General features: G+C 42.1%; 2 long non-coding RNA genes across 2 annotated transcripts in view; one reads left to right on the forward strand and one right to left on the reverse strand.

Annotated features, from left to right (window-relative positions):
* LOC147846022 (uncharacterized) overlaps positions 1-15,602 on the forward strand; it is an 885,319-nt gene that overhangs the window by 728,163 nt on the left and 141,554 nt on the right. The window lies entirely within an intron of this gene.
* On the reverse strand, positions 1,425-15,140 carry LOC147846028 (uncharacterized). Its single transcript, XR_015481255.1, has 2 exons — positions 12,550-15,140; positions 1,425-1,914 (listed from the first exon to the last, which is right to left on the reverse strand). It is a non-coding gene; the product is annotated as an uncharacterized LOC147846028 (long non-coding RNA).

Here is a 15,602-nt window from a genome sequence, read left to right on the forward strand (position 1 = left end):
TTGCAAAAATGTCACAACAGCTCAATGTGAAAATTTTCTTTAAACGGCCAAATAGTTGTGATATTAATAATAAAGGTGAAAAAAGAGGAAGTGATGCAGTGGGACGGCCAAATAGTTGTGATATTAATAATAAAGATGAAAAAAAGAAGAAGTGATGCAGTGGACGATGATGAACAAACAAACAAAATACGATCCAACCAAGTGGCAGCAAGCTAGTCAGGTTCATTGTCTTTATATTGATGTTCTTGTGCACTACAAAATAATTTATTCATTTTCAGTATTATTTGTTTCTTGTAATTAATAAACGTTTATTATTATTTATTTTGTCCTTTGTTTGATTATTTTTGTTATAGGATATGTATGCTTTTTGCATTTTATTCAAAGGTTAAACGCAGTGCCTACACTTTGTGTTTACATTATAGCCTGTGTTTGCTGTTGGTTTTAAACAGCTATCAAGTACCAATGTAATACCAAAAGGTTTTATATGAAGGTGTGAGAAGACTGCTCGCTTACAGCTGCTGCATCTGGCCCGATTGACTCAGGCCGGAATCAGGCAGTGAGTCTACAGGCATCCGGCCTGAGTACAGCAGCCGGAGTCGGGCCGAGGGGTAAGTCTCTGGCAGGCGAGAATGTAGCTGGAACTGGCCCAAGTGTACTTTGCTATCTGGGGTGCGTTGGAGTGCGTTGTGAGCACTATCGAACGCAGAGGGGGGCAGAAGGAGCGCGTGCTGTAGTATTTTAGAATCCAGCAAACTTAGTTCTGTTCACAGCCTTAGGAGAAATGTTTCTAACTACAAAACGCTGGCTGAAGTGGCGCTAGTAAATCTGGTCTTTGGTCACGAGAAGTCGACTTTCCAAAGCAAAGACACATAATTTAATGACAATTGCATCATCAGATGCCCTTGATGGATTTGATTACGCACAGGCATGCACCCAGTTCAGGTCGAAGCAGGAGGAAGATATGAGTTAAGGCAGATAGGAGTTTTTGTTTACTTGTCAAATAAATAATTTAGCCTATATGCTCGTCGTGCAAGTTCATTATTAAAATATAAATAAAAAAAAGCAATCAGAATGTCTGCAAATTAAATAACAATCAATAATAGGTCATGATGAAAATTTTACAACCCTCTCCATTAAAATGATGGACATTAAGAAAGTCTAACGCGACCTCTGACTGTACCTAAAAGGTCATATGTTTTTGTCTTAGTTACTGCTTTTACTTTTATTTGAAACTACCTTACACTTGTTATGGGATCTATATTTAGCTGCTCTCTTGTGTTTTAAACTGTTTAGATGTGTTTCATGCATCATAATTTGTCCGTTGCTTTGGATAAAATCTGCTGCTAATGAAATAGAATTTTATGCTTACTGAATCAATTTATGAATCCTTTTAAAAATAGCCCCGGAAGTTTGAAAAACATCAATTCAATTCAATTCATGTTTATTTCTATAGAGCTTTTACAATGTAGTTTGTGTCTAAGCAGCTTAACAGAAGATTATGGTAAATTGAAACTGTATAGTTCTGTTTTCAGAGTTTAAGTGCAGTTTAGTTCAGTTCAGTGTGGTTTAATATTTATGCTGAGAGTACAAACACTGAAGAACAAATTCATCTTCTTTGGCGAAGATTCAGACATTGAAAAACATTGAGAGAAACCATGCTCAGTTGGGCATGACCATTTCTCTTATGGCTAAATGTCTTGTGCAGAGCTTGAGCTGGAGAATGTTAGACGTTCATTGTGGAGAAGCTGCAGGTGGGAGATGTCACCGGCTGGTGTAAAGGCTGGCCCTTCAGGATCAATGCAAGGACTCGTCTGTCACTTGGGTATTACAGGAATCAGTTTCATGCTCTCCAATCCTCCATGACCACCACAGCAGCTGCTCAGGATACGGCCTGGTCCAGGATTATGGAAACCTCTGGAATAATAAAAAAGTCTACCATTAGAGCTGATGCCATTCAAATGATAATGTCTTTTGAGAAGTAATTTAATAAATAATGCAAATAATGCACAAATAATGCAGGCTAACAATTCTTTAGAGGATTTAAAGGGCCATGAAACCCCCTTGTTTCAGCAGGGTGTTTTCACACCTCCACTTTGGAAAAAGTCAGAAAAGTGGGCGTGTCCAGTTCTGTTTAGGGGGGAGTGTCGGAGGAACGTGCGAGTTTCAGAGTTAAAATACACACACACACACACACACACACACACACACAGGAGAGAGTGATGGTGTTTAACCTACATGGACATCTGTAGTCGAATTATTTAACAAATTATTAAATGGTGGACTTTAACTGCAGTTTGGCTCTTTCATTCAGGGAATTCATTCATGCCCCTCGCGACAAACAAGATATTTGATTCGAGGAGCTGCTCTAAGCGTGTATTTTTCATGCAATGTTTGATACCGTACGGCAAAATGACAAAGATAAAACCTCAGCATTTCCCGGAAACTTAGATGCACTCGGCAGGTAGCGTCAGAAAGCCACGTGTGTTATTCCGGTCACTAAATGCGGTGAAAACCCTGCACGAGGTTAACGTTTGGTTGTGGTGCTAACATATTTACACTCGGTGCAATAGTTAACTTAGTTTGATACGAACAAACTGAGTAAACAAAGCGCTGGTCGCTCACTTACCAAATCTGTAGAGACAGGACAATCACCAGCAACTAGAGCCGCGTCTTTATGAAGAGAAGACTACAAGGGAATCCGGATCTCAGAGTTTGCAGATGAGAACAGCTCTCAGGTAAACAATGTTTCTTCTTAGACATGTAAGTTATTGTTGTCGAGCGTTGCGTACACTGTTAATCCACGCGTGACTCCAGCTTCGCTCTCACAGAGAGAAAATAAAACAAAACTTAACTGCAGCAAACTATAAAAGCAACACTTCACGCTTGTTTTGTCAATACAACGTGGTGTGTCTGTCGTCTAAACACTGTGACAGTAATAAATATAAATGAAGTTGCACAATAGAGCGCGCTGATTGGTTTAAACCAAGCCTTACTCATGCATTAATGCATCACACTGTAAGACGTAATAAGACACACTCTGGCACAGGCGTCCAGTCTGCATGCTGGAATACAACGCTATTAAGTCATGACCGTGACGCAGCTTCAAAATTTTTTTCAAACCGGAAGTACGAATTTGCTTGAAATAACGCAAAAACAACCAATTTACACTTTTTAGTAAAATATAGGTGTCCTATTAGTGTTTTTAGCAGTGTGGGACACATATACGACTGTAAAAAATGTGTTTTGGTGTTTCGTGACCCTTTAAATTTGCATTTATCACCATGTCTACAATTTATAGCTTTAGCAGTAAATGGTAAGATTGCACACTGCTTGCCAAAAGAAATTTATTTTGTTACAAAGTGCTTTCAGAAATCCATTATTCTATAAATAAATCATATATTCTTTCATAATATCTCATCTTTAGTGGTTCAGTTGTGCTTGCAGGAAAGACCTGCTATCACGCCAATGAAATGTACCAAATTCTGACACCAAATTATGTTGGGTTTGCAGCAGAACCACTAGAGTTAAAGCTTTTTAGAAATAAAAGAGGCCTTGTCTTTTTTTCCAACACCGTGTCAGCATAAGTGGCTCTGCTGGAGCGTCAGCCATGGATCAAGCTGCTTTTGTTGGGTGGGCTCAGGTCCTCAGCACCCATGAACTTCAAAGTGGGGGGTGTCAGCCCACATTAGAGGAGATGAGAGACCGTGGGCACAGAGAATAACAGATTTTATACAGTGGAGCTCAGCAGAGAGGGCTGTTGTCTTGGCTGGCAGCTCAGTCATGCAGCACTAAGACAACATCTTGAATGTAGGATGGAGCTACAGTAGAGCAAGAGAGGAAAAGTGGGGACGTGGTCTGGCTTCAGGTAGAGAGGATGGACTAGGTCAGAATTTGATTTGCACAGGAAGCACAACATCCTTCCAGTAATTCCCAAATATCACGTCCCTTCTGCTGTCTGATGATGTGTTTGATTGCTAAGTGTGATGTTTTTATTTGTCATTCATCAGTTTGGAGCTGTATTTCATAAAAATTAAATTGTTTTGAATTCAGCTTTATTTGTATAGCGCTTTTACAATGTAGATTGTGTCAAAGCAGCTTCACATAAATGGTCATAGTAACTGGAACAGTGTAGTTCAGTTTTTAGTGTTTAAGTTCAGTTCAGTTCAGTTTAGCTCAGTTCAGTGTGATTTAAAATCATTACTGAGAGTTCAAACACTGAAGAGCAAATTCATCGATACGTAGCTCTACCAATCCTGAACCATGCGAGCCAGTGGCGACAGCGGAGAGGGAAAAAAAAACTTCACCTGATAGGAGTGAAGAAAAAAAAAACCTTGAGAGAACCAGACTCAGTTGGGCACGACCATTTTAATTTCTCCGCTGGCCAAAAGTCTTGTGCAGAGCTTCAGTCACCGTGGTGGATATCATAAAGTATCATAAAGTAAACCTAACTAAACTGCGCAAATTATTGGCACCAGTGGTGTCCATAGTTTGGAAAATTGTGTTTATAAAAGGGTGCTTTTTCAAAATAATGCAACACAACTTTGCTTTGACTTTTCATTCCAGACATTGTTTTGATTAAAGATAACGATGCAACTACATGCTAACTAATACTACTCGACCTAACCCTTTCTATGGTCATAACCTGCTGTCACACTGCACTGTTCTCCCCATAGACTTCCATTTATAAGCACGCGAATGCGTTAGACTGGAAATGTAAGGTCGTTAGGCAAGTTTCGCATTACGCTGCATTGAAAAGTTCGAACTTGGTGAACTCTGACCTGTGAAATCACATCACATGATTGCGTGAGAGCAACCGAGGATCAAAACATGACCTCTCTAGACAGAAATTTAAAACATGGACAATCTTTTGCTTTTTTAAGTGAAGTTTATTCATAAACTAATTTCGAGAGGATCACGTGCTTATTATTTATCACGTCCAGTCTCGCATTTGCTAATCACTAATCTTCCAATCATATGAGCCCTAAGGCACCATAAATAGTCTAAGTTTTCAGTTCACTTTATCTTCGTTTGGAAGAAGCAGCTTCACCGTAGCTAGCTCCGTTGAAAAAACAACTCTAAACCAACATGGACAACCAAAGCAGCTACAAGCTACAATCACCAGGATCTCTGTTTGGAAGAATGCTCTGCTCTGCTCATCAACTACAAAGCTACAAAAGCTACAAGCGCTACAAAAGCTTCAATCTACACGCTTCAATCTACAAGCTTCAAGCTACTATCTACAATATACAATCTAAAAGCTTCAATCTACAAGCTACAATATACAAGCTACAGCAACAACAACAACAACTACTACTACCATTTCAAACAACTCCAACAATTTCATCAACAGCTTAAACAACAACACCAAAACCTTCCACTTCAAAGAGCCTCCACAACGCATCTGCTGTGTCTTCAACCTTATTTTCCAGCAAGATAACAACCAAAACTCCAAAGCTATTGCAAAAACTGAACCTTTACCTTCTCCTAGCAGTACACATGCGATCCATCGTTTAACAGATTGTTTGCTGGAATGTGTTCAGCAGAACAGCAGCTCCAGCCATAAACAATGTTGAATTTGATTAACAAAATGGCCGCCAGGCTTTTTGCACCTTTTGCATTGCCTGACTGAAACTCCGTTAAGCCAATAGCTGTAAAGAGAAGCATCACCATCCAATGAGCTAAAAGACTGGAGATGGTCCCGCCCTCTCTCTTGACTCTGTTGCAAAGACCTTATGAATGAATAGGCCAGACACGCTTGTGAATTTAGTTAAGAAAAAAAAAAAAAATAAAAAAAAAAAAATTCCAATAGACATTTAACTTCTGAAAAGATTATTACCAACCAGTAAATTATAGCAAGCTATTGGAAAACATTATGCCATCAAGCACAAAAGTCCAAGTGTAATACGCCATACAAAATGTCATATAGGATTATGTAGCAAGTCAGTCGGGTGTGAAAACGGCAAGACAACAAACTTCTCACTTGACTGTTATAAATAAAAATTTGAACTTCACTATCACTTCACATGCTCACTCTTCAAGAGATACCAGTTTTCCAGGACCACCAGACAAGCCACACCCCATATGCTCAGCTCTCTATCCCTCTGCCATCCCGTGGGGAGACGAACACCCACCTCTACCATCCTTGCACATTGTAGCAATAAAGCTATCAGACCATGCATTAACAAAGCGCTTCCATTTACATGCCCTTATTCAGATGCCTCGCATGGATATTATCTAAAACAATTTTCATGTCTGCCATACTTGTATTATTTTGCAAAGATTTAATTTCTGATTCTCTTTGTTTTTCTATTTTAGAGATCATGACTGCTGGCTCCAGAAGCTGACCCTCATCCAACCTACTACACTCCACATCCTCTTCACAAAGGATACATTCCATTTTTCACTTTATCTAATTCGTCCTAACCTTCAGTCTGCGACCTCCGAACCCGAAACAGTCGATTATCTTATTAAAAAAGAAATCGACAACAAATTCATGATCGGACCTTTTAAGGCTCCTCCATTCAATATTTCATGCATTAGCCCCATTGGTGTCGCAACTCGAAAATTTTCTGGCAAAAAACGCCTCATAGTTGACCTTTCGTCCCCACATAATTCTTCTTTCCCTAGCATTAACAGCACGATACCACTAGAAGAATATACGCTCAACTATCACGACATCGATCAAGCAATTTCTCTTATAAAGATAGCCAGCCACAACGCCTGGCTAGCCAAAGTAGACATCTCTTCTGCCTTTAAAATCATGCCAATCCACCCAGACTTCTGGCACCTTTTTGGCATTTATTGGCGCAATCAATTCTATTTTGCAGTCCGACTAACCTTCGGATGCAAAAGCAGCCCAAAAATATTTGACATGATTATGCTGGATTCTATCCATAATTACGGAATTCCATACCTCATCCACCTTCTAGACGATTTTCTTATTATTTCTCCCCCGTCATCTCCTCCAGCCAAACACCTAGCGATCACCCAACAAGTTTTCGCTGATCTCGGAATTCCTCTAGCAGAGGAAAAAACTTCAGGTCCCAGTACTTCAATCAAATTTCTGGGCATTAACCTAGACTCGCACAAATTTCAAGCATCCCTTCCCAAAAAGAAGATCGATCGGATCATTTCTCTATCCCAAATCTTCCTCGAAAAACAGATGTGCACAAAACGAGAACTCCTATCAATTCTCGGCCATCTAAATTTCGCTATGCGCATCATTCCACAGGGCCGCCCCCTTATTTCACACCTCCTTCAACTATCCACCACAGTTCAAGGTTTAGAAGAAATAATTATTCTCTCTAAACCAAGTCGCGATGAACTCTGCTTATGGATCTCTTTCCTTAAGCAATGGAACGGCTGTTCCTTTTTCTATAGCGACTTAACAACTTCCCCCATCGACATTAACCTATACACAGATGCTGCCCCCTCTATTGGTTTCGGCGGCTACTACAAAGGACACTGGTTTGCCTCAACATGGCCACCCCAATTCTATTCCATTCCAAAAGACCAATGTTCTTCAGCCCTATTCGAACTCTACCCCATTGTCGCAGCAGCCATCTTGTGGGGGTACGAATGGTCTACTTTTAGCATTCTCATTCACTGCGATAATGAAGCCACAGTGCATTGCATCAACAAAAGGCGCTCCCACTCCCAAGCACTTATGCCATTTTTAAGACGCCTTATCTGGATATCTGCTAAAAAACAATTTATCATGATTGCTGAACATGTACCTGGTTGCAAAAACCAAATTGCTGACTCTCTCTCTCGCTTCTCTCTACAGAAATTCTGGCAACTGGCCCCGGAAGCAGACCCTCACCCAACGCCTGTACCTCCGTATTCAGAAACGATATTGCCATAAACCACCCACTTCATAATCTTCACCAAACTTCTCTATCTCTCATCCTGCAAGCAATAGCTCCTAGAACCCTCAATGCATACCTCACAGCATGGAATTCGTTCAAACAATTCCATATTCTACACCAACTTCCTTTCCCTGATTTTTCTCTCCTCTCTATCACTTCCTTTATATCCCACCTTCACACCGCAAATCACCTACAAGCCAGTTCAATAAAGAGCTACCTTAGCGGGATCCAGTTCTTTCACTAATTAATCCATGGGTCTCCTTCCGACGCCATCACAAATTCGCAAACCTCCCTTCTTATCAAGGGTATTCAGAAAAACCACCCCACCAGCCCTGATGCCAGACAACCCATCACACTCAAAATCCTTACCTCATGCATCTACACCCTTCGCAAAGGGTATATTTCCTCCCATACAGCCCGCACCTTAGATGCTATGTTTAATCTAGCATTTTTTGGGTTTCTTAGATGTTCCGAATTAACAGTTACATCTAAATTTAACCCTCTACTCCACCCCACTATCTCAGATCTAGCTTTGCAAGATAAGGAAACCATCTCTTTCCTTATCAAACAAAGCAAAACAGATCAAACCCAGAAAGGACACTCTATCCTCATTTCGACATACCTTCTCCTACTCGCCCATTCCAAACCCTCCTAGCCTATCTTAATCTAAGAAAATCTCAAGAAGCAAACCCTATGGCCCCGCTTTTTACTGACGACGCTAACCGTCCAGTATCTCGATTCTGGTTCCAAAAACACCTTAAAGAAATTCTTCGCCTATCAGGTTTTTCCCCAGAGCCTTTTTCCAGCCACTCATTCAGGATTGGCGCAGCCACTACAGCAACCTCTAACGGGCTCTCACACAATCAGATCCAGACCCTTGGTCGCTGGTCTTCTGAAGCTTTTAAATCTTACATACGCCTCAGTAAATACCACCTCAAAGAAGCACAACAGGCTCTAACCAACCCCCAAGCAACTCCTCACAAGGCTCCAACTCACAAAGGTACCTAATAGAGCCTCAATTCTCGCTAGAGTCATCCTAACCAAACTCAGCAGAAGCCTAATCGTCCAACAATGGCACCCCTACAGGTTTTGCCAAGGACGCCCCCAATGGCCATTACAGTTAGCATTCCAGCAACCTCATTGCTTCTCTCAGCTACACTCTTCCCTCAAGCTCAAACCTCCGCAGAGGTCACTCCTATCTACACCCTTCCCTCAAGCTCAAACCTCCGCAGAGGTCACTCCTATCTACACCCTACCCTCAAGCTCAAACCTCCGCAGAGGTCACTCCTATCTACACCCTACCTTCAAGCTCAAACCTCCGCAGAGGTCGCTCCTATCTACACCCTACCCTCAAGCTCAAACCTCCGCAGAGGTCACTCCTATCTACACCCTACCTTCAAGCTCAAACCTCCGCAGAGGTCGCTCCTATCTACTCCCTACCCTCAAGCTCTAACCTCCGCAGAGGTCACTCCTATCTACACCCTACCTTCAAGCTCAAACCTCCGCAGAGGTCGCTCCTATCTACACCCTACCCTCAAGCTCAAACCTCCGCAGAGGTCACTCCTATCTACACCCTACCTTCAAGCTCAAACCTCCGCAGAGGTCGCTCCTATCTACTCCCTACCCTCAAGCTCTAACCTCCGCAGAGGTCACTCCTATCTACACCCTACCCTCAAGCTCAAACCTCCGCAGAGGTCACTCCTATCTACACCCTACCTTCAAGCTCAAACCTCCGCAGAGGTCGCTCCTATCTACACCCTACCCTCAAGCTCAAACCTCCGCAGAGGTCACTCCTATCTACACCCTACCTTCAAGCTCAAACCTCCGCAGAGGTCGCTCCTATCTACTCCCTACCCTCAAGCTCTAACCTCCGCAGAGGTCACTCCTATCTACACCCTACCCTCAAGCTCTAACCTCCGCAGAGGCCGCTCTAAACTCAAACTCTCACAAAGCTCCATCTTTCGTAAGAGCTACTCTCCTCCACTCTCTGCTCCATACCTTCACTCTACTCTGGCCCCCGCAGGGGTCACTTAGAGCTCCAACTCCCACAAGATTCACTCAAAGTTCTCTTTTCACTGCTTCAAACCTCCTATTCTCCCCTTCTTCTTAACCCCGAAAACCATGACCCCCGCAGGGGTTCCTTCAAACTCTAACTCCAGCAAGAGTTATTAGAATCCTCTTTTCACCCTTATTAATCCTATCTAATTAATGCCCATGCATTTAACCTCTTTCCTTCTATTATATCCAGCAGCCAGATATAGCTCTAAATTTCCTGCCTTTTGGGGGGTTTTTTGCTTCGAATACGCGGCTGCTGTCCCGAGCGATTAATTCTGCATTTTGGGGAGTTCTGAGATCCACCGAGCTCAGGCTCCCTTCTTGCTCTGCCAACGGGAGGAAGCCCCGGGCTCGAGGAGCCCTTGAGCTCGGGGCTCTCTCCCGGGACAGCATGCCAAATAAGCTTTGTAAATCATCAGCTAAGTGTGAACTCTTGAAGTGAAGTTTATTCATAAACTAATTTCGAGAGGATCACGTGCTTATGATTTATCACGTCCAGTCTCGCATTTGCTAATCACTAATCTTCCAATCATATGAGCCCTAAGGCACCATAAATAGTCTAAGTTTTCAGTTCACTTTATCTTCGTTTGGAAGAAACCCCCCTCCTCCCCTATTCTCCTCCTTTATCTGTAATTGGGCGGCACGGCGGTCCAGTGGTTAGCACTGTGAACCACACAGCAAGAATACTGCCGGTCCTAGTTCGATAGGACCGGTGAGTGTTTCTGTGGGGAGTTTGTATGTCCTTCCCGTGTCCGTGTGGGTTTTCCCCGGGCTCTCCGGTTTCCTCCCACCATCCAAAGACATTCAACATACTTAACAATCAAGCTGGTCTAATTCCTTACGTTCCCTTAGCTACAGCGGCAGGGGAGTTCTGAGATCCACCGAGCTCAGGCTCCCTTCTTGCTCTGCCAACGGGAGGAAGCCCCGGGCTCGAGGAACCCTTGAGCTCGGGGCTCTCTCCCGGGACAGCATGCCAAATAAGCTTTGTAAATCATCAGCTAAGTGTGAACTCTTGAAATGCCTGATAATTTTGTTTAACCTGCCATTTTTCGCAGCGCCGTACGACAGAAGTTTACATGCTCAAACTCTAGTGCAGGGGTCACCAACCCTGTTCCTGGAGAGTTACCTTCCTGCAGATTTCAGTCCCAACCCTGACCAAACACACCTGTTTGTAATTATCAAATGCTGCTTTAGGTACTATTAATTGGTTCTGGTGTGTTTGATCAGGGTTGGGACTGATTTCTGCAGAAAGGTAGCTCTCCAGGAACAGGGTTGATGACCCCTGCTCTAGTGTGACCGTGGCTTAATGGTAGTTAGTTCACCTGTACTGTCGTTGCCAATTTGTTTCTAATTAACACAATGTCTGAAAGGTACTATCAAAATAAAAGTGTTATCCACTTAAGAACGCTTGGTTAAAAAGAAGTTTTCTAAACTAATTTCGAGAGGAGTATCTTATATGATTGATCATGGTTGGTTTTGAATCAGATTTCATTGCTAGACCAATTAGATTAATTCTAGCCTCCAATAAAATGATCTTATCCAACTTATCTTTGTTTTGAAGAAACCTCCATCCACAACCATCTCCCCCTTTCATCCTTTGCCAGAGAGAGCTCTCGAGACCTACCTGATCTCGGAACACCTGTTATACTACATGACCATGCGGGAGCCCTGGGCTCAAGTATCTCTGAGCTCAGGGTTCTCTCCCGGGACAGCATAAAAAAATCTGCAAATTATATCTAGCAATAGCTAAGTGTGAACTCTTAAACCAGTTTTAAACAGTAGCAAACACAATGTTAAATTGGGGGAGCAGAGTAAAGTTTAAAGAGCATTTCAATAATCTAAAGAAACTGTCCCAACTATATAGAACCTACTGTGCATTTTAAAGGTTGTTAGGGGTTCATGAAAACAAGACAAAATGCTCAATAAGTTTGTAGTAAGTTCATTATCTTTAACTACACTTAACCTAAAATCAATTGTAAAATGTATTCACTATCACTCTTTTAATCGATTTATTGTTCTTTGTTAGGTATTGTTAGGTTTTACTTACAGTATATCAAGGTGTTGGAGTGTGAGGTGATTTCTAAGATTTGGGGTATGGAGTGAAACTCAAAGGTACCTTTATTCTGCTGATTATGTGTAAGTGTAAACTCATGAAATTGGTTTCAATCATGTTCCATGTTCTGTTAATTGTTTTGTCTGTATAAATAAACCCCTCAGCTTTCTATGTTCAGTGCCTTGTGTTATTAGTACCTATGTTCTTGGCAGTGATCAGTAAATATCTTGGTTTCTTATCTTATCATCTTTTGGTTTTACATGGCATCTCTTTCATTTTCCAGCCTCTGCGGACAATTTCCTCTGAGCTGATGTGCAACCTTTTGAGTACCAATTTTGTTAAAGTTAATAAAACTCCAAACTTTGCTAACTGTATTTGATTAGCTGCATTTTATTATTTTATTGTTTATTCTTCAAGGTTTATAAGAACATCTTAAAGAAGACCAGATGCTGTTTTGACTTTGTTTTTCTGCCTGTCTTTGTCAGTTTCAATATGGTAGCTACATGTGGGAGAACTGTCTGTTCAGACGGTTGAATTATCAGCAGGTGTGACCTTCGACCTCTTCCCTCTCACCTCTGTCAACACACCGTGTGGTTATTCTTCACTCAGACATTAGGATGAATGCTACAACTCTTCTTTGTCTCCTTCACCTGCCGGTGGACAGACACAAAGTGTTCCTCTTAAAAAAAAAACAACACAACCCTTGTCTCTGCATGTCCAGCGCTCAGCATCGGTCCATCTGTTTGGGTAAAAGACGAAGAAGAGACACAAGTGATGAACGATTCAGAGGAATTCAATAAATGTCACCTAGAGGAAACAAACCAACGTGTTTTATTTAAGTTGGGAGGAAGTTATAGCTACAGTGAGTTAAACATTACTAACTCAATAACCATTCTCATCAGTTAGTTATCACACAAATCGCTTTCAAAAAAAAAGGTTTCAACTTGTTTTTTTTCTCCTCCACTCAAGTTTTCACATTTCATTTTGGGCAGTGTTGGGAGTAGTTAGCTACTAGCTTAACTACATTTCTCAGTTTGATACCTACCAATGATACAGTGTAGCTTTTCCAATAGCTAGCCTCTTTTTCCAGCAAGTAGTAGATTAGCTTGACAACAGCTACATTCCATTTAATGAACCTTCAATGGTGTTAAGCAGCACAGCATCTTCTTACAACATAAAATACAGCCATCATACATTTTAGAATTTAAAGAGCCCTCAAAGCATGTGCCAGCAAGCTGATGGGTATTCTCACCTCCATATTTATCCTCTCCCTTTTGCTTCAAGACCACTACAATCATACCCCTCCCCAAGAAAATTTCCCCAACCTGCCTTAATGACTACAGAACAGTAGCACTCACTCCAATTATTATGAAATGCTTCGAGGGAGTGGTTCTGAACCAATTTCAAAGCCGCATCCTGGATACACTGGATCCTCTGCAGTATGCCTACTGGCCCAACAGGTCCAAATCAGAAACTATTGCTTTAGCTCGGCAGAACTCCCTCTCACACCTGGAGAATAAAGACTCCTACATCAGGATGCTCTTTATTAACCTCAGCTCTGCATTCAATATGGCCATCTCCTCACAAACTGTTCTCCCTCTAACAACACCCAATCCTCAGTAACTGGCTACTGGACTTTTTGACTGGCAGACCTCAGTCTGTTAGAATAGTGCCAGAATCAGTCCCATCCTTTACACCCTGTTCACCCATGAATGTGTGGCCTCCCACAAGGACAACATCATCTTAAAATTTGCAGATGACACCGCTGTGATAGGATGCATCACTGACGGAGATGAGCAAGCCAGTAAGAGGGGGTTGGACACTGTGGTCACATGGTGTGAGGCAACAACCTCAACATAGACAAGACCATGGAGATGATAGTGGATTTGAGAAAGGGGAGAAGCCCTAATTAGCAACGGATTATCCCTGGGCTGGAGGTGGAGAGGGTGAGAAGTTCTAAGAATATAAAGCAAGGCTATTAAAATTGGTGGCCGGGGGGCCGGGAGGCAACTTGTTTTGGCCCTCCAAATAGTGACCAAGACATCAAAAATAAATTTCAAGATTTCACACTTAGCTGATGATTAATTATAAAAGCTTGTTTGGCATGCTGTCCCGGGAGAGAGCCCTGGACTCATGAGATCCTCGAGCCCAGGGCTCCCTCCCGTTGCAAGGCGGGAGGGGAGTTTGAGCTCAGGTAGATCTCGAGAACTCCCCTGCTGTAGCAGGTGATTGCTCTTGAAAATAACTACCTACTAGAAGCGTGTCTATGGTGCCAATTTGGATTGTTCAATTGACTTAACTGCATGTTTTTAGGTGGTGGGAGGAAACCAGGGAACCTGGGGGAAACCTACATGAGCACCGGGAGAAGTGCAAACACAGAAATGTCTGCTAGTTTGGTAAAGCCATGAACCAGAAACATTCTTGCTGTGAGGCGAACAGTGCTACGCACTGGGCCACCGTGTCACCCGTCTAAGAAGGAGGAGTAGGGGTGGAAGGGGGGACTCTTCAAAACGAAGATAGCAGTGGAATAAAACCCAGGGTATTAATAGTAGTTTAGTAGTCATCTGATTGGAGCGTAGTGAATTGGATAATGTGGATCCAGCCGCTAGCAATCATAAGCATGTGATCCTCTCGAAATTTGTTCATACATAAACTTCACTTAGTTCAGTCAAAAAACAACCACGATAGTTATGAAGTAACGTACATCTGTTCAATACAGCACGAGCTGCAGTTGAAGGCTGCGCAGAGCATAAGTCAATTGACATTAAGCAAGTGGCTCGGGCAACCGAAAATGCACTGATATCATTAATAGGAATGCAATGATTAGCCGATTTCACCATTAACCATGCTTAAATTCATTAAGGTTAGTTAATCATGAAGGCTTCTTAATGCCGCGTTTCTGTTGCACAGAACAAAAGTTATGTCAGCTGTGCTAGTTTAAAGTTCCGAGCTTATACCAACAGCAGCAGGCCATTCACATATTGCGTCTTTTCAGCATTAAAGTTCATTGTTTCCAATGGAGATGTGTGCATATTGGGAGCGGTGCAAGTCATGGCTCGCAAGCAGACCTCAGTAGAAATTATCTCACGCTGTAGCAGAATGATAATTCAGAGCTAGAAATTGCATTTTGGTCGCATGTGTGCGTGAAATTTTATCTATGCGACCCCACAATATTTGGGAGCATTTGTGTGACTGCATATAATGGTTGTAGTGCAAACTTTTCTCTAATTTTCTCTAATTCTCTAATTTCTCTAAAAACATGCTGAATTGATCAAAGTGGTCAATCACTCAAGGCTTGACAGGGAGCTTTTTTGACTGCGAGAAATACAAAAGGCTGAAGAGTAAAAAGTACACAGGTTTGCAAACCCTACCTAAAGTTACAAATAATGATGCCCATGACAGCGTGTGGTGAATGTTGATCCACCAGCCGAGATCAATCGAGTGTTTTCGGAGAAGGTGCCAGAATCTCGATGCATTGCATTTACTGCGTGCTCAGCGCAAATGTCAGCAAATGTAAAATCTACACAATATCGCCATAAGACGCTCGCCATTACTAAGTATAAACTCAATCTGTGGCTCATAACAAAAAACGGCATTGCACAGGTGGTCATTGTGAGAATCCTGCT

This window comes from Danio rerio, chromosome 3 (assembly GCF_052040795.2).
Source record: "Danio rerio strain M-AB ecotype USA chromosome 3, GRCz13ab, whole genome shotgun sequence".
In the NCBI taxonomy this organism is placed as follows: Eukaryota; Metazoa; Chordata; class Actinopteri; order Cypriniformes; family Danionidae; genus Danio; species Danio rerio.